The following is a 22,298-nucleotide window of genomic DNA, read 5'->3' as shown; positions in this document are numbered from 1 at the left end:
ATAAATAATTTCAGAATCATAAATGATAATCTTCACATATCCCCAGAAATACTATGCTGGCTGTCTACATTTTAAAAGGTTTTTCTTTATTTCTTTCTTTTTTTGCATACTCAGTATATTTATGGTACTATCACAATTTGAAAGTAAAGATAGGCATACTCATTGATCATATGCCTGCTCTGCTATTTTGTTATCTAAGTGAGTGTTCTCCAACACATTTTGATTGCATATCCATATCAGTACATTTATTTGAGAATATATTCATAATATTTATATATTTATTTATAAATTATATAGTGCTTATAGTCCCAATAAACATTCTACTTTTTATAAATTTTATAAATAATAGAGATTTCTAAAAATATTAAAGCTAAAATGATATTTTATCTTGGGAACCCTTGAAGTTGAATGAGAAGAATGATAGGGGCAGCCATGAACAATGGGGGAATCATTTTGGTAGTTGTATGGAGTGAGGATTGGAGTTTAAAGAGATAAAGCAGAGAGACCAATTATAAAGCTTTTGAAATAGTCTAGGCAGAGATGATGAGATTCTAAATGAGAGTGGTAGTTGTATGAGTTGAGGACAGATCCAAGAGATGTTGTAGAGGGAGACAACATGAATTATCAACTGATTGGTCTTCTGAGGTGAGATAGAGCAATGAATCAAAGATGACATTGAGGTGGTAAACCAGGAAGATAATATAATTATAAGATGTTAATTTTAGTAATGATGCTTGCTCAGTTGCTCGTTGAGGTGCCTAATGAATCAGGTTTATTGTTTTGAGTGGTCAACCCCTGGATTGGAAGGTAAGGAGGTTATGAGTCCACATTATAGGAGGAAACAGCAATATAGGGAAGTGCTGGGAAGAATGATTTGGTGTAGTGTTTGAGACAAGTCCAATTCCTATTAAGAGTTGAGTAGGTTGCATCTCTACTAATCCACCAATCATTTAATCATTACTCACCCTCATTTTGAAAATTATGGATATGTTATAAAATTATATTTTGAAACACTCATCCACGAAGTTTATATAATGATTTAATCTATTCAATAATCATGCTTTATCTTTACTAGTTAAGCCTTTCATGTATAATGTTTGTCTTCTTTAAGATAAGACAAAAATGTAATGCTTTTTGAACTCACTTTAATTTAAAACCTCACATCCATGAATAGCATAATGCTAAGAAGTGAGAAGATGGCTGAGGAAGTTCATCCTTTCATCTCATAATTAAGAAATTTGCTTTGTGCAATCCAATTGGATACATTATGAAAGATCACCAATTCTCATTTGTTCTGTTATCAAAATGGGCCATTTGTATGACATTTATTGTAGTCTGAGAGCACAGAAAGGAGAAAAAAAGCAGAAATGGTAGGAATATAATGACTAATGTTTGAAGTACTGATTCTTCTTTTCAATATTTTTTTAAAAATTAAAATAAAAAATAAGTAATTTGCCAATTTGTAATTAGATTCAAATCCTGGGGCATGAAACAGCTCAAGACCTGAAGAAATAGTGGGTAGACTTTGATCCAGCCATAGCACTGCTGGGTCTGTACCCCAAAGAGATAATGGACAAAAAGACTTGTACAAAAATATTCATAGCTGCGCTCTTTGTGGTGGCCAAAAACTGGAAAATGAGGGGTTGCCCATCAATTGGGGAATGGCTGAACAAATTGTGGTATATGTTGGTGATGGAATACTATTGTGCTAAAAGGAATAATAAAGTGGAGGAGTTCCATGGAGACTGGAACAACCTCCAGGAAGTGATGCAGAGTGAGAGGAGCAGAACCAGGAGAACATTGTACACAGAGACTAATACACTGTGGTATAATCGAACGTAATGGACGTCTCCATTAATGGCGGTGTAATGTCCCTGAACAATTTGCAGGGATTCAGGAGAAAAAAACACTATTCATAAGCAAAGGATAAACTATGGGAGTGGAAACACCGAGGAAAAGCAACTGCCTGAATACAGCGGTTGAGGGGACATGACAGAGGAGAGACTCTAAATGAACACTCTAATGCAAATATTATCAACAAAGCAATGGGTTCAAATCAAGAAAACATCTAATGCCCAGTGGATTTACGTGTCGGCAATGGGGGGTGGGGGGGAGGAAAAGAAAATGATCTATGTCTTTAACGAATAATGCTTGGAAATGATCAAATAAAATATATTAAAAAAAAAAAAGAAATAGTGGGTAGAGAAACCTAATATTTATTTTTCTGCATTTGGAGGGCTAATGCAAAGCAATAGTAAGTCTGACTTTACTTCATCAGACCATACTACATAATTTCCAAGTGAAAATCTCACAAACAAACCTAAGGTATATGCCTCTCTCTGCTAACAAGGAAAATTTGCCTACTCTTCTTTTAGCTGAAAAATATGCAACTTGGAACCAGGAAGACCAGAATGAAAGTACAAATCATATGCTAATTGGTTGTGTGGTCCTTATCTACAAAGTGATTTGATTTAAATGGCTAGTCTCCAAGGTACCTCTCATCTCTAAAACCCATGATCCTCTGGTTTAAGATCCTAAAATTTATAATTGTGACTACAATTTTTGTAGAAGATAACTAGGTGGAACAGTTGATAGAATGCTGAGCCTGGAGTAAGGAAGTCCTGACCTCATGTTTGGCTTCTGACACTTGCTATGTATATAACTCTGAGCAATTCACTTGACTATTTGCCTCAGTTCCTTCATCTGTAAACCCAGAATAATATCACTTACCTTGCTGGATTATTATGAGTATAAAATGAGATGACCTATGTATAGCACTTAGCACAGTGCTTGGCACAAACTAGATACTATATACATTTTATCCACTTTCTTCTTGTTATAAGAATTACTATAGCAATGCATTGAAAATTTAGTGAGAATTATGTCCTCAAATTAATCTGAAAATCATTAAATAATACCAAATGTAGGGTATCATGTAGTGTACTTTTCCTCTTCCCTCCTTTTCCTTTTCATTGTTTTTCTTTTCTCTTTGTAAGCAGACTAATCTTTTTAAAAAATATTTTATTTTTCCCTATTATATGTAGAAATAACTATTTATTATTCATTTTTTAAATATCAAGTTTCAAATCCTTTCCTTTCTTCTGATAGTCCCTCCTTCAATCCCTCCCTACCTTCCTACCACCTGAGACAATAAGTAATCTGATATAGATTTAAAATGTTTAATCATATAAAACATTTTTCCAAATTCATCATTCTGTGGTAGAGATTCCAAGTAAAAAGAAGAAGCTCAAGAATTTTTATTGATTCAGACTTCTGGGTCAAGATGTTTACCTAGTAGAAGTAGAGCTCTTCTTCTCTCTACTGATTTAAACAGAGTGCCTGAAAACAAGACCAAAATCAAATGAGTAAAGGAGCTCCACAGTAGGGCACAGCACAGAAGGTAGGCAAAGTTAAGGAATTTCCACGCTAAAATGGGGTGTAATTTCCCCCACCATGAGGAGAGTTCATCACCCCTCCCCCACTTCATCTACCTTTCCAGAGGCTGAGCAAGCATGGGACAAACTTCTATGTTCTAGAAAGGAGGCTGGCTGAGATCAACACAGACTTACCCCTGAGAGAAAGTAGACTCCAAACACTGTGAGGCTAAGGAAATGTGGAGATAGGATTCAGAAGCTTGGAGGGGAGGGGGAAGTGGCTCACAGCAAAATGCCCTCGGCTAAAACCTTTCCAGCTCTGAACACAGAGACTTGCCTACACTCCACACCCAGACCTCTTCCCAGGCAATCATTAAGTTCTAAGGGGCTGGACCTACTCTTAAGAACAGCAAGACTATGGACTCCAGGAGGCTGAGGAAACATGGAGATAGGGTACTGAAGCTTGAGGAGAGGGGGAGGCTCATATCCACATGCCACAGAAAACCAAAGAAAGCCCTTGGACTAAAACCTCTCCAGTGCTCGATACAAACTTCCCCACACTCCACACCCAAACTTTTTCACAGGCAATCTATAAGTTCATAGGGGTTAGACCTGTCCCTAAGAACAGCTGGACACTGCTGAGGACTGGGGAAAATATCATTAGGGCAAAAACCTTTCCAGAGCCCAATACAAAGATCACCTACATTCATCGCTTATCATCTGATCAGGAAGGAACAAGACAATGGCCAACAACTCCCAGGAAAAAAAAATCCACAAACACCAAAAAAAGAAGAAGAAGAAGAAGAAGAAGAAGAAGAAGAAGAAGAAGAAGAAGAAGAAGAAGAAGAAGAAGAAGAAGAAGAAGAAGAAGAAGAAGAAGAAGAAGAAGAAGAAGAAGAAGAAGAAGAAGAAGAAGAAGAAGAAGAAGAAGAAGAAGAAGAAAACAGTGACACTTGATAAGTTTTATGCATAAAAAACCCAAGAAGATGGCAGCCTAAAAGGAGCAGAAGTTCAGACCTCTAAATACCCTTCCTTACTGATCACAAACTGAAGGCTCCAAGGGGTCAGAAAATCAAACCTAACAACAAGACAGAACCAAGGAACCCTCCTGCAGGACTAAATTCAAAAGGTACACACACCCCCAAAGCCAGAATCCAAGAACACTTGGGTTTAAGGGGAAGGCAGAAGGAAGGTCCCAGGACCCCTCCCCCTTCACCTAGAGCGCTGAGACTCCAGCTGCAGCAAGAACTTCTGGGAGGGCAAAGGAGATGGTGTGGAGGGTGTACCTTGCAGGCAGGGCTGTGCCAAGATCAGAGCTTTGAACACAGATGGCAGGGAAGGAGCTAGAGAGGGAGCATAGAGCTGGCAGCCTGGCCAGAGCTGTGGAGATCCTCCATATTTGCTCCAGCCTTACAGGAGGTGTTGGCCTCAGTGCACACCCAGCCCAACCAAGCTGAACTTAATCCCATCAAAAGTCTTCAGAACCCAGGGAAGTCCAGGTTCCACACCCCTCCTTCATTGACTGCTGAACTTTAATCTAATCAAAAGCCTCCAGAAGACAGGGAAGCTCAAACCCCCAACAACCCTCCCCCAGAGACTACACTGAGAGATCTTCTATCAAAGCTCCAAGAGGGGAGACTGACAGAAACCCCCAAAACCAAAAAAAAAATGAGAGGAGCAAGAACACAGACAAATACGGGGAACCAAGAAAGGGTGGATATGAGCAAACAACAGAAAAATAAGAAAGAAATTGAAATAGACAGCTTCTATACAGCAAATGGAACAGAGGGGTAGGGATCAGCAAATGATAAATCAGAAATCCCAGCGAATTAGATACAGGCTTTGGAAGAACTCAAAATGCAATTCAAAACACAATTAAGAGAGGCTGAATACAAGTTTAACAGCAAGATAAGTCACTGGAAATAGAAAACAGTGTTTTGAAAGCCAAAATTAATGAGCTGGAAAATGAAGCAAAGGAGATGAAAGATGAGGTTAAAGAAGATGAAAGATGACCTCCATAGAAAATCAGACCAGAAAGAGAAGGATGACCAAAATGCCAGGGATGAAATCCAGTTTTTAAGAACCAGAATACAACAACTAGAATTAAATGACCTCACAAGGCAGCAGGACACTATAAAATGAAAACAAAAGAATGAAAAAATTGAGGAAAATATGAAGCATCTCTTTCACAAAACAGTATTTAGAAAATCATTTGAGGAGAAACAATTTAAGATTCATTGGTCTACCAGAAGACCATGACAAAAAAAAAGCCTGGACACAATACTACAGGAAATTATTCAAGAAAACTGCTCCGATATTCTAGAACAAGAGGGAAGTATGGAGATTGAAAGAATCCACAGATCACCTCCTATACTTAACCCCCAACTGACAACACCCAATAATGTTATAGCTAAATTCAAGAACTATCAGACCAAAGAAAAGATATTACAAGCTGCCAAGAAGAAGCCATTCAGATACCATGGAACCACAGTGAGGATAATGCAGGATTTGGCTGCATACACACTGAAGGACCGAAAGTCATGGAATATGATATTCCAGAAAGCAAGGGAACTAGGTCTACAACCAAGAATTATCTTCCCAGCAAAACTGACTATATTCTTATGGGGGAAAGTATAGTCATTCAATAAAATAGAAGAATTCCAAGAATTTGCAAAGAAAAGACCAGACCTGAATAGAAAATTTGACATCCAAGCACAGAACTCAAGAGAATCATCAAAAGGTAATTAAAAAAGAGGGGAAAAAGAAAAACAAAACAAAACAAAAATTTAAGAGACTCAATAAGTTAAAATGATATGTATCCTAATAAGAAAAGAGTTCATTGGTAACTCTTAAAAACTGTTATTACCTGGGCAGCTAGAAGAATTACACTTAGCGGGAACAGTGACAAAATGTATAGATGAAAGGACGAGACATAAATAGGTATATAGATATATGCATGCGTAAATACATATACATGTGTGTATATGTGTATATATATATATATATATATATATATATAATTAGAGCTAAAAAAGAGAAGTTAATACTAAAAGAAATGGGAAAAGAAACAAATGGGGATAAATTCATAAGTCACAAAGAAGCTCATGGTGGGAGGGTGGAGAACATCAATACACTAGAAGGGTAAAGAGGTTGGAGATAGGCAATACTCAACTCTTTTGTGCTTTGAAATTGACCCAAAATGGGAAGAACAATCCAATCCATTAGGGCAAAGAATAGATTTGTACCCTATAGGGGAGTAGAAGGGTAATAAATGGACTCATGGGGAGGGAAGGAGTACTAGGTAGGGATGGGGGGGTAATTTTAGAAAGACTACAGGGAAAATAAGGGGGGGATAAAAAGGGAGGGGGCATAAAGGGAAGTAAAATAAGGGTGGGAACTAGGGGAACTGATTAAAAAAGAAATATTGATGTAGAAGAAAATAGTGAAAGAAAAGGCAGGATCAGGAATAGAAATCAGAATGCTGGGAAATACACAGCTAGTAATCATTACTCTGAATGTGAATGGAATGAACTCACCCATAATATGCAAGTGAATAGCAGAGTGGATTAGAATCCAAAGCTCTACCATATGCCGTCTACAAGACATCATGAAAAAAATTAAATGAAATCAAAAGAATGAAAAAATTTGGAGAAAATGTTATATTTCTCATTGAAAAACCTACTGGTCTAGGAAACAAATCTAGGAGAGATAATTTGAGAATTACTGGACTACATGAAAATCATGACAAAAAAAAAGAGAACCTAGACATCACAATTCAAGAAATTATCCAAGAATACTATGTTGATGTTCTTCAACAAGAAGACAAAATAAACATTGAAAGAATTCACAGATCACACCCTGCAATAAATCCTCAAATGACTAATCCCAGGAAGATTATAGCCAAATTTAAGAGTTTCCAGGCCAAAAAGAAAATACCACAAGTGGACAAAACAAAGTTCAAATATTATGAGCCCCAGGATTACACAGGATCTGGCAGCTTCCAAACTGAAGGACCTCAAGGCTTGGAATATGATATTCTATAAGGCAAGAGAACTGGGTCTACAACCAACAATCACCTATCCAACAAAACTGACTATATATATTTCAGGGGAAAGTATTGGCATTTAATAAAATAGAAGATGCCAAAGTATTCCTGAAGAAAAGATCAGAATTAAACAGAAAATTTGATATCCAAATACAAAATTCAAGAGAACCATGAAAATGTAAATAAGTAAGAGAAATATTAAGGGCCTCAACAAGCTCAATTTGATTATATTTCTAGGTGGAAATACAATATCTATAACTCTTTAAAATGATCATCATTATCATAGAAGATAGAAGAAATATACCTAGGCAAAGGCTATGGTATTAAGTTGTTAACAATGATATTTTAAAATAGGGGGAAAAGAGGATTGTACTAAGAGAAATGAAAGGATCAATAAAATAAGGAAAATTATACCAATAAAGATATGTATGGGGGGGTATACTATTAAAAGGAGGGGGAGGATGAAAGTGGTGACAGGTAATACTTAAACCTTACTCTCATTGCAATTGGTTCAAAGAGTGAAGAACAGCCAGATTTATTCAGGTATAGAATCCTATCTTACTCTATAAAGAAATAGAAGGAGAATAAGGAAATAGGGTCTGGTGAAGAAATTCAAGGGAGGAAAAAATTTGGGGGATGTAATTAGAAGACCCTAAAAAGAAATGAGAGGGGCATAAGAATGGAGGTGGTAAAAAAAGGGGAAAAGTAAGGGAGAGGGAAAGGGGCATGCAATTTAAAAAGTGGTGTGGAGAGAAAGAGTGAACGGGAAAAGGGCAGGATTAAAAGAAGAAATAAAAATGATGGGGAATATAAAGATGATAATAACTGTGAATGGGAATGGGAAGAACTCATAAAATAGAAGTTGATAGCAGAGAGGATTAAAAACCAAATTCCTACAATAGGTTGCTTAGAATAGAAAAAATTGAGGAAGGTAGACATACAAAGAGTAAACCTAAGAGGCTGGAGCAGAACTTACTGGGCATCAAGTGAGAAAAAGAAGACAGAAATGGCCATCATGATCTCAGAAAAAGCTAAAGCAAAAATATATCTGATAAAAAGAGATTAAGGAAGGTAATAACATCCTGATAAAAGACAGTATATACAATTAAGAAATATCAGTACTCAAAATATATGAACCAAATGTATAGTGGGGAACCTTAATCTTCCCCTATCAGATCTAGATAAATGGAACCAAAAAAAATAAGAAAGAAGTAAGAGAAATGAATGAAATTTTGGAAAATTAAGGTTGATAGATATCTCAAGAAAAGTGAATATGGATTAGAAGAAACATAGCTTCTTTTCAGCACTACATGGTACATATACAAAGACTGAACATGTACTAGGCCATAAAAATATCACAAATTCAGAAGAGCAGAAATAATAAATGCAATTTTCAGATCATAATGCTATAAAATTATAATTAATGTGTTGATGGAGAGGGAAATGAAAAATGAATTAGAAATTAAATAATATATATTAAATTAATTTACATACATTATATATTAAATTATAATTCATATGCACATTATTAATTATAAATTAAATAATCTAATTCTTCAGACTGTGAGTTAAAGAACTAGTTGTAGATACAATACAAACAAAATAATTAATTTGATTGAAGAGAATGACAATGAGGAGACAATATATCAAAGTTTTGGGGAATACAGTAAAAGAAGTACACAGGAAAAATTTATATCCCTGAGTGCTTATAGAAACAAAATTGAGAGGGAGGAGACCAATGAATGAGGCATGCAAATAAACAAACAAACAAACAAAACAACTAGCAAAAGAATTAACTAAAAATCTTAAGATAAAGATCAAATTGGAAATCCTGAAAATCGAAGTAGAAATTTATGAAATTCAAAGTAAAAGAATGATTGAGCTGATAAATAAGACTAGGAGCTGGGTCTTAACCGCTTATTGACCAATTATATGACAATCTAGGTGAAATGGATGAATACTTACAAAAAATATAAATTGCTGGAAAGTGGGGTGGAGCTGGGCTGTTCCAGCATAAGACTGGGAGGGGCTCTGGCCCACGTGCAACAGAGGAATGCCTGGAACTGATTACCAGATACTTTTAGCACCCTGAAAAAATATAGTAATGGCTTTACTCACAATTTTTTCCTCTATGTACTTTTGTGAGACCTCATTCTAAGTGTTAAATAATATCGAAACCAACAAAAGAAACAGATGGACAGATGAAGTTAGTAGCTATTGCTTGGGCTTGAAATGTACAAAATACCAACCTTCAATTGAAGATTTATCCAATTAAATTCAGCAACAAAAAAGTTATTAATAGGCAGTTTATCTAAACAATTTCTCCTCCCCCTCACATATCTTAGTTTACAGCACCCCACACAAGTTAAATAATATCAAGACCAACAAAAGAAACCAACTGACAGAGGAACAAAGAAGTCATTAAGCAGGTAAGTTAAATTATTAGTTTTTGCTTTATTAAATATAGGTATATATCACAATTATACATTTTTGTTATTTAAACTAAAAATATTGTGAAATTATGGTGTTTTTTTTTTTTCTCAAAGTGACATACCACCCAAGTTTGCTTGTTTTTTTTGGTGAATTCTCACACACCAAGCTCAAAAGGTTGCCCATAACATGGAATGAGGAAACTAATCTATCACTCTTAGCAGATGATGTGATGGCATACTTAGAGAATCCTAGAAAATAAACTAAAAACCTAGTAGAAATAATTAATAATTTTAGCAAAGTTGCAGGATACAAAATAAACCCACAAAAAGCACCAGTGTTTATATATATTTCCAACAAAAATCAACTTCAAAAGTTAGAAAGAGGAACTCCATTTAAAATCACTGCAGAATAAAATATTTGGGAATTGATCTGTCAAGACAAACTCAGGAATCATATGAACACAACTATAAAACACTTTTCACACAAATAAAACTACATCTAAAAAACTGGAAAAAACATTAATTGCCCATGGGTAGATTGAGCTAATATATATATATATATATAAAGATGACAATCCTACCTAAACTAATTTACTTATCCAGTGTCATTCATATAAAACTACCAAAAATTTTTTTTATAGAATTAGAAAAGAAAATTATAACTAAGTTCATCAGGAAGAACAAAAGTTCAAGAATATCAAGGTAACTAATTAAAAAAAAAGTGAAGGATGTTGTCCTAGCATTATCAGATCTTAAATTGTACTACAAAGCAGTGGTCATCAAAACAATATGATACTGCCAAAGAGATAGAAGGGTAGATCAGTGGAATAGACTAGATGTAAGTGACCTCAATAAGATAGCATTAACAACAGAAAGATCCCAGTTTTTTGAACAAGAACTTATTATTTGACAAAAATTGCTGGGCATATTGGAAAACAGTAATGGGAAAATTATATTTAGATCAACATCTTACACCCTATACCAACATAAATTCAAAATGGGTAAATGAATTAAATGTAAACAGTAAAATTATAAATTAGGTGAACATAGATTCGTACACCTGTCAGATTTATGGGAAAGGAAATGATTTAAGACCAAGCTAGAGATAGAGAACTATATAAGATGTAAAATGAATAATTTTGATCATATTACATTAAAACATTTTAGTAAAAACAAAACCAATGTAACCAAAATTAGAAGGGAAATAACAAATGGGGAAATCATAACAAAAATCTCTTACAAGCATCTAATTTCTCAAATTTATAAGTACATAAGTTAAATATACATGAAATCAAGCTATTCCCCAAATGACAAATGATTAAGGGATATGAACAGGCAATTTTCAGATAATAAAATCAAAACTACCATTAACCACACAAAAAATGTTCTAAATTCTGGCTGATTAGAGAAATGCAAATCAAATCAACTCTGAGGTACCACCTCATATTTAGGAGATTGGCCAATATGACAGTAAATGAAAATATTAAATATTTGAGGAGATGTGGCATTACTGGTGGAGTTGTGAATTGATCTAATCTTTCTCAAAGGCAATTTGGAATTATGCCCAAATATTTTTTTTTAAATGCATACCTTTGATCCAGAAATACCACCACTAGGTTTGTTCCCCAAATAAAAGATAATAAAAATGCTTGTTGAAAAATATTCATATCCACCCTCTTCGTGGTGTCAGAAAATTGGAAAATGAGGGGATGTGCCTCAATTGGGGAATGGTTGAACAAATTGAGGTATATGATGGTGATGGAATATTATTGTGCTATAAGGAATTTTGAGCTACTTGATTTTGACATGGAGGAAAGACCTCCATGAATTGATATGGAATGAAATGAGCAGAACCAAGATAACATTATACATAGTAACTGAAACATTATGGAACAAAAATCTACTAATAGCAATTTGTGAGGGTGAAAAGGGGTTTAAATTTTTAAGGGTTGGACTTGAATATTTAAGAGTGGCTGCCAGGAATTTAATTAATTCCAAAGAAATTCATTTACAAAATATAGAAAGAATGAAGAAAAAAATCAGAGAGAGGATAGGGTAAGATATCTAGTCTAGGCACTAAGTAATTTGCTCCTGGCTCAGAGGGGCAGGAGGGAATTAGTTTCAGTTGGCCTTGGCAAAGTTAAGGACCCAGGAAGTGTCATTTAAGAGGATAGGTCTTTCCTGAGCCCGGTCTCTTCAGAGAAAAGTTGGCAGTTGAGTCAGCTTTTTCACTCATCATGTGTCAATCCAGTCAGCAGATTCTTCTGCCCCTCTTCACCAGCCTCAACTCAAAAGCATGAAGAATTGCCCTCAGTCTCCACTTCCAAAAATGAAGAACTGGATCTCACAGGAAGTAACAGCTCCCTTTCAAGATGCTTCTTTTGCATCACTTCCTGTATCTTCCCCAAATTTTATGTCTACCAATCACAGTTGATGCTCTGCACTAAGACTGCCCAGAAGGCAGTCAGTCAATTCTGATTTGTCACCTACTATTGCACACATGGGTCACAGACCTTCCCCACTCAAATATGAATGGGGTGTTTACACCTTTGGTGATTAAATCTAAAATGGGCAGATCTTCATACTCAACTTTAAGTACCATGTTCTAAAAATAGACAGGGATTACAATTTAATCTTCACAACCAGGAGAGAATTAAGTATTTTCATTGTTATAATCAGGGGGGAGTTAATTTTAATCTTCACAAATGTAGTGATCCAGGAGAATTGAGAGAGACTTATGAGAAAGAATACTATCCACATGGAGAGAAAGAACTATAGGAAAAGACATGCAGAAGAAAAACACATGATTTGTTACTTGTTTTATGGGCATATGATTTGGGGTTTGGGTTTTAAAAGATTATTCTATTACAAAAATGAATAATACAAAAATCAGTATCAAGTGATAATACATGTGTAACCCAATTAAATTGCTTGTCAGCTTTTGGAGTGGGTAGGGAAGAGGGGAGGGAGAGAGCATGAATCATGTAATAATGGAAATATATTTAAAAAGAAATTAATATTTTAAAAGCCATTCACAAGATTTAAACTAATTGACTTTAAATAATTTGAACTTTGAAATGGCAGGCTGAATAATCTGACTAAAAGTATTCTACTTGATGGCATTTATTTAATATATTTAGCAACTGGAAATTCCCATTTTGTTTCTCATAGAAACATTATTCTTTATTTTGACAATGTAATGGATTTCTATACAATGTCATTAAATATGGTCATGATCTAAGGTTGAATAAAGTGTCTTTATTTAAATATATAATATTGTGTTAAATATGTTAACTTATAAGGCCAAAATAATAAAAGTTGTATAAGCAAAGCCAAGATAGTGTGGTAGAAGTGGGGAAAGCTAGAAGCACTCAAATTCTCTCTAATCAAGTTTGAAATAATGCTCCAAAAATGAATAGTGTAATGACAGATTCAAAAAGGGGACAGAGTGAAGCAACTTTCCTACAGAAAACAACTTGAAAGGTAAACAGAGAGGGTCTGCTTCTCTAAGGTGAGAGAGTAAGATCCCAACAACAACTACCAGCAAAAGTGAATCATAAGCCCCACACATAATCCAGCATATATGGATCCAGGTTCTGAACATGCTACCAAGTCAACATCAAGACCTGAGACCCTACCTAAGGCAAGAGCAGTGTAATTCCATGCAAAACCCTTAAAGTTCCAAGCCTGCAGTGAGGCCTCATGCCCTACCCCAAGTCATTCTGTGGTGTACCTGGCTGTTAGAGGCCAAGAAGGAGTCTTTGAGCCCCTGTCTAAGTCAAAACCAAGACACCAAGTCCAGCTAAAGGCAGGTGGCAGGCACCTAGCTGGTGCAAGCCCAAAGACAGAACCAGAGCCCAACCAAGCTTGAAGTGAGGTTCTAAATCCCAATGCAAGGCATTATGGTTGATACATTCAGTTTGTGTAATCCCAGATGGAGGTTTGGAGCCTAAACCTAAGCCTGAAGGGAGCACCCAAACACTAGTAAAAGGAAATATAAAGCACCTGACTTGTGTAAGCCCAGAACAATGTTTAGAGCCTTTATTCAAGCTTAAGGCGAGGTTATAAGTCCCAGGACAAGTAAGTCAACTTTGTGCCTGAGATGGATAAGCATAAAGTAAGACCCAAAGCCCCTGCCCAAGTCTGTGGTTAGCCTGAGCACCGGCAAAGGGTACCTCACAATTCTCTGAGCTCTTAAAGCCATCAGCAATCCCAGGGAGTGATTGAATCCACTTTGGGAGGTGGCTTTCTGGGTGTAAAGGTTAAAATTAATATACAATAACTAAATATTATATTTCATAAAGTTTTATTAATAAGAACTAAAACAAAAGAACTGCCTGACTTCAGTCCAGTTGCAGGTCCATGCGAGGAGTATCCATCCACTTAAATACCAATGTGATTTTGCCAATGTGGAGATGCAGGAGAGATTGTAGGGAATTTTGGGAAATACTAAGGACTTCTAGGGAATGAAGTCAAAGGTTCAAAATCTCCATTTTTACATAACCCCTGTGATGCTATTGGGAAACCAGTTTCCTCAAAAGGATCATAGTAACATAATCAACTTTTAAATTGCAATAATTTGTGGATAAAAGGGAAAAAAAGAACAAAGCCAATGATTACTAGGTTGACAAAAAGCCAATTTGGGGGCAGTCCCCTTTGGCATAAGACTATACATTCAAAAGAAGGGCATTTCAAATCCCCAATCAATTCATATCCCAAAGTCCACTCTGAATCTTCTGGTGCAGCATGTGGTCTCTGCAGGCATCTATCTTCATGGTGAATTCTAGATTCTGGGAGGTAGCAAGTTTCTTATCCTAAAATTGCTCAAATTTAAATCAAAGTTCACAACAATAACTTGGTTCCTCTGAGGTGAATAAAAACAAACACAAGGATCACTCAGGGATTCATGACTGATTTATGAGGCATATAAATCAATTTGCAATAGAAAATAAAAAAAACATGAAAATATCCAAATAAAAGAAAAATAATTTGTGGATGAAATACAAAATTTAAAAGTCTTATATCTTAAAAAAATCTAAATAAAAGAAAAACAAATTGATTTAAGCAATTATGCATTTACCCAATCAGTAGCCAGGACTATAGAAAGTTTGCCACACCATGAAAGACAGAAAAGGGACTAGATTTCAGTAACAAATGAGGGCCAGCATGGCAGTGAAAAGGAGATGCTTCATGTGGCTCAGAGGAAGTCTAGCCTCTGACATATGTCAAAATAGCTGCAACCTTGAGCCCCAAACAAGTTCAAGTCCTCTTGTCTTGGCTCAAAATTATATCAATTCCACTGGGATCTGGTCTCTTTGACCTTGTGCTCCATAGGCACTATATAGGTGCTCTATGCTTCATTAGCACTGTACAGTGGCTCTTTTGTATATTCCCTTCTTCTTGAATCAGAATCATGAAGCAGAGTCCCATAATTTTTAAACAATCAATGGCATCATTTTTATAGCCTAAAGCTTTTGGGTATGCATTAATAATAGAACAACTGTATTTTAAACTTAAATTACTACAAAAATAAAAAAGTTAAAGAAAAATCTTCTCAATACTGTTGACATGTGCTTCAAATACAAAAAGGAAAGAAAAAATAAAACAGATACTATATTGCACATGTAAGGAAAAACAATAATAAAAAGTTAAAAAAATAAAAAATATATATCTTATAATTGGTGGCACACTGTGTTAGCCATGTCTGAGTACAAATGATTTTCAGAATAAAACAGTAATACAGTAGATAATGCACATTCAAAGAAATACCAAAGTTCCCCAAATTCACAATAGCCCAGTTAATTACAATAGCAAACAAACCTACTATCATTCTTCACAAAAGTTGCTATATGACATAAAAAAAATCTATAAACTGATGCATATTTGTCACAACCTTTACAAATGTAGCAAATCTTTCAACCTTGCCAAATATATTTTTAAACAAAGTAAAACTTATTTGGGTCTAGAACATTCCTAAGAAATCTAGATTGTTCTGGTGGTAGTAAATTAAACTGAAGAGTTTTTGAGGAGCTCTTTTTGGCTTCCTGATTTATAGAAAAGCCATGGTAGGAATATTTCTTTGTTTCTCTACCTTTAATTCCTAATACCTAATTATATATATATATATATATGTACATATATATATGTATATAAATAATCATCCATTCAGAAACTACTAGTTACTAAAATTATTTCTGAAGACCCTTAGAATTACCATTTAAATTCTTAGCTCATTAATTCCTGAAAGGTTGCATACAACTTAACCAGTTTTGTTTAAATGCATCCATCATCATCTATGTGACAATTAATAAAGGCAACGTGTGATCTCTAATGGATCTAGTGACAAGAGTTTGGGAAAGATGTTCATGGGCTTATACAGTGATATTTTGTTTTTCAGCAGAGGTAAAGGTACAAATTAAAGATCAATATAGGCAAGACATAGTAACTTAAAATAATTCAGTATTACAGAAAGGTATAGACTATATTAATACGGATAAACTTAAAAAATTAAACTTTAGAGCAATCAGTAAATACAATAATATAAACAAATGAGGTGTAGGTAGGCAGTGCAGTCAAATTCCTTTTCATCAATCCAATAGACTTGTTCTATATTATAGAAGGAGAATAAACTCAAAATAGTTAGCAATAAACTTCCAAATCTCTTTTAAAGTTTCCTTCACCTCCCCCCGTATTTATTATCCATTTGCATCTCTTTCGTCAGAGCTCTGAAGTTTCTGATAGAAGCACTAGGCAGAATCTCCACTCTGCATGTTGAGAGTATTTAAGACTTTTAGAACTTTGTCAAAATATTTCAGTTTGGTTTTAGTTTAAGTAGCATAGTTCACTGCATATTCTTCAGGGGAAGTAAGGAGAATGGGAAATAGACAATGAAAATACCAGCTGCTAGTATGAGATTTCAGAAGAGCCAATATGTGCTTGCTAGTTCAATTGTTCTTTGGGAGTTTAAAGAATGATTTGGAATACCATTTTTTTTAAAAGGGGGGGTCAGGATGAAAAGGAATTAATTAGGAGGCTTGGAAAAGTATTGCTCTTTCACCTCCTCTCTAGGGGCAAAACTTCAAGGGAAAACAATATCATATTTGAATATGATAGAAAAAGAACTGCTCCTTGGTGTTTTGGGTCAAGAGAAAGAAGGAAAAAAAACAGGTTTATTACCCCAAACTGACTAACACCCTTCTAAACCAGGAGTCCATGATCAGCTTTAAAAATCTGCTTGAAAATTAGAAGGTGTGGAGTTCTTTTCTCCATGCTGAAAAATGGCAACAGCAATCTAGAAACACACACACATGGTATGTGGAAAGGGATTGAGGCAGAAAGATTTTCATATGTCACCCTCTGTAGAAAAAAAACCAACATGTGACTCTGAGTGACAGGCAGGTTTGGTCGTGAGCTGTCAGAGGGCTGGAGACTAGGTGGCTACAGCTCAGGCTGAATCAGGAGTAGCTGGAGCACAGTGGCCATGATGGAGCAAAAACAGGTGGGCAGGCAGGAAAGCAGGCTTGAAAAAATATAACTATTCTATCTTAAAAATATTTGATAATTCTATTTCTTTGTGGTTTCCAAAATGTAATGATTAAAATTAAAATTAATAACCAAATATTATATTTTACAAAGTTTTATTAATAAAAACTAAAGAAAAGGAACTGCCTGAATTCAGTCCAGTCCCAGGTCAAAGAGAGTGCATGGGAGGAGCATACATCCACTTAAATACCAATAACATGATCTTGCCAATGTGGAGACACAGGAGAGATTAAAGGGAATTTTGGGAAATACTAAGGACTTCTGGGGAATGAAGTCAAAAGTTCAAAAACTCCGTTTATACATGGGCTTCCAGACAACAAGCTATCATACCACTTTGGATGGATTGAAAATTGCATATACCCAGAAATAGAATGAGGGTTGAAGCAAGGAAAAATTGAAGTTTAAGAAGTTCCTTTTCTACCCCAAGAATAGAGACCCCACAAAAAAAGTCAAGAAAAAGGTTGGGGAAATAAGTAAACATAAAGAACCCTAATTAGAGAAAAAATTTATTGAGACAAAGAAAAGAAAGGCACAAATTCAGAAGGTGACAGTAAAAGCAAAGTATCTATATGCAAAACTATAAAAAGGTCTGGGGGTCTAGAAGAGCTCAGAAAGGATTTCAAAAATGAATTAAGAGAGACAGAGGGAATTGGAAAAGAAAAAGGAAATCAATGTAAGAAAAATGACAGCTTAAAAAGCAGACTTGGTCAAATGGAAAAAGAGATAGGAAAGCTAACAGAAGAAAATCATTCCTTAAAAATTAGAATTGGACAACTAGAAATTAATGACTAATGAGACATCAAGAAAAAATAAAACAAAACCACAAGAATGAAACAACAAAAGAAAATGTGAAATATCTCATTGGAAAAAGCAATTGACCTGGAATATAGATCAAGGAGAGAAAATTTAAGAATTATTGGACTATCTGAAAACTATGATAAAAAAGCTGACATATTACAAGAAATAATCAAAGATAATTGCTCAGATGTTCTTGAAGAGATTAAAATAGATATTGAAATAATTCACAGATCACCTCCAGAAATTCATGCAACTCCCAGGAATATTATATTTAAATTTAAGAGCTCCCAATCAAGGAGAAAATACTGAAAACAACCTGAAAGAAATAATTCCAATACTATGTAGCTATAGTTATAATAACACAGAACTTAGCAGCTTCTACATTAAAGGAATAAAAGGCTTAGAATATGATTTTTTGGAGGGAAAAATAACTAAGTTTCCAACCCAGAGTCACCTACCTAGGAAAATTAAGTGCATTTTTTTTGGGGGGGAGGTCATTTAATATAATAGAAGATTAGAAGAAAAAAGAAGAAAAAATATAATTAAAAGAGATAGGGAAGGAAATGACATATTGCTAAAAGCTGACATAGATAATGAAGAAATAACAATATGAAACATATATGCAGGAAATAGTAAACATATATTTAGCAGGAAATAATAAAACTATACTGGTAGGGAACTTCAACTCCCTCCTTTCAGATCTAGGTAAATTGAACCAAAAAATAAATAAGAAAGAAGTGAGGGAAATGAAAGAATTTTAGAAAATTTAGAAATAATAGATGACTTATTGAATGGGAAAAGCAGGAAATGTGCCTTCTTTTCAACAGTACATGGCACATATACAAAAAATGACCATGTATTATGTCATAAAACTACATAACCAAATGCAGGAAAGCAGTAATAAATATGTTATTTTCATATTGTCATGCAATAAAAATTATAATCAATAAGGATCCTTGGAAAGAAAAATATAACTTTAATTGAAAACTAAATAAACTAATTATAAGAAAGGAGTGGTCAAAATACATAATACAGAAACAATCAATAATTTCATCAAGGAGAATGACAATGAAGACTCAATGTGTCAAAATGTATGGAATATAGCCAAAGCAATGCTTAGGGAAAGGTTTCTATTTTTAAACTCTTACATCAATAAAATAGAGAAAAGTAAGATCAATTAATTGGGCACAAAATTAAAAAAAAATCAGAATGAGAACATATTCAAAATTCCCAATTAAAGACTCAATAGGAAACACAAAAAAAATCAAAGGAGAAATTAATAAAACTAAAAGTAACAGGACCACTGAAATAATAAACAAGACTAGGATTTGGTTTGGTAAAAAATAAAATAGAATAAAATACATAGAGCATTGGCTAATTTGATTTAAAAAAGGAAAACAGAAAATCAAATAACCTGTATCATAAATGAAAATATCAATTCATAAGTAATGAAGAGGAAATTAAAGCAACCATTAGTAGATATTTTGCCAAATTATATGCCAAAAAATCTGACAAAAATATTTACACCAACATAAATTTCCCATGTTAACAAAACTGGAAATAGAATACTCAAATCTTATCTCAGAAAAAAGATATTGAACAACCTACCAAAAAGCTACCTCCCCACAAAATCTCCAGGCTCGGATGGATTCACAAGTCTATCAAATATTTAAAGAACAATTAATACCAATACTACATAAACTATTTGGGAAAATAAAAAAGTTAGTCACATATATTTTCCTTATACACAATGCAAGTGATCAAAGAAACTGGAGCAAAAAAATAGTTTTCACTGTTTTCAATATCAATTTCCTCAATTATGTACTGAATTCAGTATGAATGTTGACTCATTTGTATCATAGTAATATGAATCTGTATTTAAATCATCTGTACATGTACATATAATTTTTGTATGTGTAAATATATATTCATATATGTGTATGTATATACATATGTGTAGTATATATAGTAGTAGTCCCTCGAGGATGACAATTGTCTTTGTGCGCTTTTATCTGTGATGTAGATGAGTGTGCACAAAAACACTTGTGTGTGAAGGAGATTTAAGTGGAAAAGTAGATGCACAGAGACAGTCCCACTCTCTTGGTATTGGAAGCCTGGGTCCAGTGGCACAAAAAATCATTACACCTGGAGACTTCCTCAGCTGCATTGGATGGCCCTGTTGTTTTTTGTGCTCCAACACACCCTAAGCACTCCACAGTGCTTTGCTGCATCGCCCTCTCAGCCGTTGAACCTTCTTATTGGTTTCTTCCGTCTCTTAGGCCAAAGCAGTCTTCACATGATGGGTGAGCAAAGCCCTAGTTCACCAGGGGTCCACGATGACCTGATGGGTATCCTCACAAGGTTTAGCCGGCCTGTCGAAGCCGTTGCCCGGGGTGTGGCCTCTGCTGCATGCTAACAGCTACTGGGAGCCACAAGTGAGAACTGGGTGTCAGGTGAGGGTCAGAGGTTGGAGAGCTGCCCTAAGAGGGCACAACAAGCCCTCCATATCAGAGATACTACTCCTCCCTGAGCACCCCATACACCCCATACATATGTGTACATATATTTTAAATAGAGATTCACATATATTAAAATATAAGTACATAATAATCAATGGAAAGAATGATGTGAAAAACTACCCAGAACTACCGGTGTCATGGCAGCTCCAAGAACCTGTGAACTGAGAGTTGCATTAAGGCTGGAGCAAGGCTCACAAGTTCTTGACAATTGACTGAAGAGGCAAAGGAATCAGAGTGAAACTGAGGGGATGGGGGTGGGGTGGGGGGGTCAGGTGGCTAACACAGGGAGGGCCTGCGGAGTTTCCTTGGTGTTGGCAGCTTCAGGGAGCGGTATGGCCCAGAAGAGCTGGGAACTGGCCAACAACATGCAGAAAACCCAGAGCATATTTGAGATCTATAAGTATGACAAGAAGCAGCAGCAGGAGATCCTGGTGGCCAAGCCCTGGTCCAAGGATCACCATTATTTTAAGTACTGCAAGACCACAGCCTTAGCCCTTCTGAAAATGGTGATGCATGCATGATCAGGAGGCAACTTGGAAGTGATGAGTTTGATGCTCCGCAAAGTGGATGGTGAAACCATGATCATTATGAACAGTTTTGCCTTACCAGTAGAGGGCACTGACACTTGAGTTAATGCTCAAGCTGCTGCATATGAATATATGGCAGCATATATAGAAAATGCAAAACAGGTGGGTCGACTTGAAAATGCAATTGGCTGGTATCACAGTCACCCTGGCTATGGTTTTTGCCTCTCTGGGATTGATGTTAGTATCCAGATGCTCAATCAGCAGTTTCAAGTACCATTTTTGGCAGTAGTTATTGATCCTACAAGAACAATGTCTGCAGGGAAGGTGAATCTTGGTGCCTTTAGGACCTATCCAAAGGGCTATACACCACCAGATGAAGGTCCCTCTGAGTACCAGACAATTCCATTTAATAAAATAGAAGACTTTGGAGTACACTGCAAACAGTATTATGCTTTGAAAGTCTCTTACTTTAAATCATCTTTGGATCGTAAAATTGCTTGAACTTCTGTGGAACAAATATTGGGTAAATACTCTGAGCTCTTCTAGCTTACTTACAAATGCAACCACTGGACAAGTCTTTGATTTATTTGAAAAATTAGAACAGCCAGAAGCCCAGTTTGGATGGGGGAGTTTCATGTTGGGTTTAGAAACACATGTATGAAAGTCAGAAGACAAACTTGCTAAAGCAATAAGAGACAGCTGTAAGACTGCCATAGAAGCTATCCATGGATTGATGTCTCAGGTTATTAAGGATAAACTTTTCAATCAAATTAATATTTCCTAAAGAATGCTATCAAGTAGTCACTGTTTTCTGCCTTCTTGGCAGTATTTCTTTGTTTGACAACTAGTATGAGAAAAATACTCAATACTTTAAAATTGGTTATCAAAAACCTTATTTGAAGAATAAAGTCCTTTGAAATTTTGTTAGTCATATAAAATGATGACAGAAGTTTGACAAAGTTAAGAGAAAACTAAAGGATTGTTATTTAGATATTGGATTTTAGTTATTTATAATGATCACTGAGTTATAATAAAAATTCTTTAAAATGAAAAATTAAAAA

General features: G+C 35.1%; 1 pseudogene; it reads left to right on the top strand.

Moving 5' to 3' along the window:
• The first annotated feature begins 20,958 nt into the window (after positions 1–20,958).
• On the top strand, positions 20,959–22,085 carry LOC100013695 (COP9 signalosome complex subunit 5-like; annotated as a pseudogene).
• The last annotated feature ends 213 nt before the right edge of the window (positions 22,086–22,298 follow it).

This window comes from Monodelphis domestica, chromosome 6, assembly GCF_027887165.1.
Source record: "Monodelphis domestica isolate mMonDom1 chromosome 6, mMonDom1.pri, whole genome shotgun sequence".
NCBI lineage: Eukaryota > Metazoa > Chordata > Mammalia > Didelphimorphia > Didelphidae > Monodelphis > Monodelphis domestica.
The sequence above is the reverse complement of the archived record's forward strand: the minus strand, read 5'-3'. Positions and strand labels throughout refer to the sequence as shown.